At 33.1% G+C, this 3,332-nt stretch overlaps 1 long non-coding RNA gene across 1 annotated transcript; it reads left to right on the top strand.

Annotated features, from left to right (window-relative positions):
• Positions 1 to 604: 604 nt before the first annotated feature.
• Positions 605 to 1,507, top strand: LOC108380241 (uncharacterized). Its single transcript, XR_001849551.1, has 2 exons — positions 605 to 1,335; positions 1,401 to 1,507. It is a non-coding gene; the product is annotated as an uncharacterized LOC108380241 (long non-coding RNA).
• The last annotated feature ends 1,825 nt before the right edge of the window (positions 1,508 to 3,332 follow it).

The raw sequence follows: 3,332 nt of genomic DNA, 5'->3' as shown, positions 1-3,332 counted from the left end.
GGCGATATGAGTACTACTCATTTGAGTAGGTATCGATACTTTGGTGATCTCGGAAAAACCCAGGAAGAGGAAAATATTTACATTTCTAAAGCAAATTATTAACATTCAACCTTTTTCTTTCCTATGTATTTCCAGCGTTTGTCGTACAAGTCTTGTGCAGATAGAACAATGAAATTTCTTGTGCAGAGTTTCTCCGGCCAGAGCAGACACACTGATTCATACCACCATCAAAGTCAGTGGTGGTTTGACGTTAACAGTCAGGTATTGCATACTTACATATTCATGTCTGTCTGCCTGTCTAGCTGCATTATGTCTGTGCACTTACTGTGTAGTATGTACTACATACATGCTTTCACACATGCATATGGGTTTACCTCCATACATACATATGTACATATTTATATATGTGCGATCGCTTGATGCATATAATCGTATCTACGAATATGAGAGAGATTCGAGGAGTACCTATTGATGTTACCAAGCAGAAAACTTCTCCGCCAGCCATCACAGTATTATATATACATACATACATACATATAGTATGAGCATATCGCCTATAGTCGGGTAACAGTGGAAAATAATTGCTCGAAACTGTGGTGGGCAGGCGAACCGCACGAACCGGGAACAACAGTCTAATCATCATCGTTGATCGTTAAACAACGTGAAACGCGTATAGAAAATCTGAAAAATCAGATGAGAGATATCGTCTATTAAACGTACAAATCGATGTCAAAAATCATCTGCGAGAAAATTCGTATTTCATGCATTCATTTGAGCTAAAAATAAAAATAGAAAGCAGTATACTAAATACAGAATATTTAATATACGATCCATCCACCGAGATCAGTCAACCAAATCTGAATTGAAATAAGCGAAAATCTGAAGTACAGTAAAAATTCCACAAACATAAAAAAAAAATAATCCTGTAAACTGTGACTTGTGTACTGTAATTTCGTCTCGCATACAGAGAGATAATATACAATAATACTAATAAAAAGTTTAAACTGTAGAAGCAGCTGTTAAATATTAAAAAAAAAAAATATCCAAAAATACAAAAGAAACAGTGTTCGAAGTGAACAAAAGTTAATAGTGTTAATTAAATTTGCAATTGCGATCGCATCAACAAAACCAGAGTACAGTTTTAGTTGAAGCAAACGAGAGTTAAAAGAAACAACAAACAAATCATCAAAGTAGTTATAGCTGGAACGTAACGCGGAAACTTTACTGAAAATTTTTGCATTTTCCAATGTAGCCGTTTGGGGAATTTTAACACGAACGTGGCCGTTTTGGATGTTTCGTGTTAATTACTTACTTAGAAAAATTTCATCGATAGCGGTAAATGAATGTAAATACATACATATTTGAATATTTTCACTTTGCTCTCGTATTCGATCTGAAAGAGTGAACATTTTCGCACTACCATCTACATACTACCTACAGCACATTAAAATATTTCCGTATACAACATTTTTGGCTCACTTTGCCTACAAGCGCACACGCTAGTCACACCTGCAAATCACTTAAAAAAAAAAGCGATAAGTCACGAGAGTTTGGAATTTTTGGTAAGTAGCACATTTGTTTATAAATACCTACAAAAAACATTTCTATGGTTGCTAAGCTGACATTGGAAAAAAATTTAGTTGCAAATAAAAATAAGTTGAAGACTCTAGTACATATATACATATTAAAGGTGGGCGTGGGACTAAATATTCCCGCTATCTAACACTAAGTAAAATTCGTATCCATTTCAATTTAATTTTAAATAATATGTACATATATCGTCACCTTTATGCCAAAAGCATGAATGCGAAAATTTAGCAGTTTTGAGTTATTGTTTGTTGACTTGATTGATCTTTGGATAGAACATGTTATACCAAAGCCTAGAATACCCTGCGTACAGTGTTGCCAAATTTTTTTTCCAGCTATACGGGACAAATGCATAATTTGTCCCAAAAATACGGGATTTACAAAAATTTAACGGGACAAATGAGAAATAAAGGATTTGTGGGATTCATTTCCACGAAGTAATGCTCAGATTAGTTATAAGCTTATGATAAATTTCGTTTATTTGATGGAAATGCATTTTAATTTATACAAAAATATGTATGTATGTACGTAAACATATAATTTACAAAACCATATAAACAAAGTAAGAGATACTGTTGGGGTCAAAATAATAGCAGCGAAATTTAAAATGATGCTGTTGGCAACTTATCTTTATTTATTGTTAATAATTTTCATTTAAAATATGGGTCCATATATATCAGATACCACATAAATAAAAGTTTCAAAAACTTAAAAAATTTTTGATATTTTTAATTAGATAACCTAGAAAGATTTTGAGTTTGTGGGTTAAAGCCCATTCAATTTCAGTACAATAAAGTTTCAAGTGGCTAAAAAGTATAATTGATTTTTAGATTTTTTTGTGGAGGCTGTTGCGCATTTTCTTCCATATAAAAGTCGGTCTTGTTCATGCATTATGTGGAAAAAAATTTGCAACACCCTCCTCAAAAAAAATTCTAAAAACTTAACGGTAATTTTTAGCTTTATTTCTCTTACAGAGTTACATGCAATAATGCTTGCTAATGACCTACTCACAATAGCCGCGTTAAACCATGATCATGTTGAGTAGAGGCTTATAGGTTGACAAGAATAATGAAATTGTCGAAAATAAGGGAAAAATCTTGTCCCGCCGGAAAATTTCAAATTTAACGCAAAATACGGCACGTCCCGGAAAATTCGGGACATTTGGCAACGCTGCTGCCATATTTTACATTTCCAATTGCATAAATGTAGAGTTGGGTCTCGTAGAAACAAACAAACTTTCAAAATAAAAGTCTTTGAAGACATAAAAATATTCATATCGCTGATAATTATTATGAAAAGACTTCTATTATATAAGTCTTAAAATAATAGTTATCGATGACTTAAAAAATATTTTCTCACACTTAATTATTATCCAAAACCTTTATAATTCTTACGTAAATTTTGATGACTTTTTTAAAACTCCACCGTGAAATAATTATTATTCTGGGTCTCTGGTATAAACTCTTCAAGACACTCAAGGCACTGGTTGCGCACTATCCTGTAGCATTGAAAATATACAAGTGCTCAGATCTCTACCGCCAGTAATTTCCGCCTCGTCCCACTCAGTGTTATACAGTAAAACCCGCTTAAGTACCTGACGAAAAATGTCAGCTTTTTGAGGTACTTAGACGGGTTGGGTACTTAAAATAACCCGCTTAAGTACCTCGATGCGGGTACTTAAGCGAACATAATTATTGAAGTAGTTACATCTTCTTGTTCGCTTGCATAAATATGTAAATCGTTGA

This window comes from Rhagoletis zephyria, unplaced genomic scaffold (assembly GCF_001687245.7).
Source record: "Rhagoletis zephyria isolate East Lansing unplaced genomic scaffold, Rhagoletis_zephyria_1.1 Rzeph_scaffold_18673, whole genome shotgun sequence".
Classification (NCBI taxonomy): Eukaryota; Metazoa; Arthropoda; class Insecta; order Diptera; family Tephritidae; genus Rhagoletis; species Rhagoletis zephyria.
The sequence above is the reverse complement of the archived record's forward strand: the minus strand, read 5'-3'. Positions and strand labels throughout refer to the sequence as shown.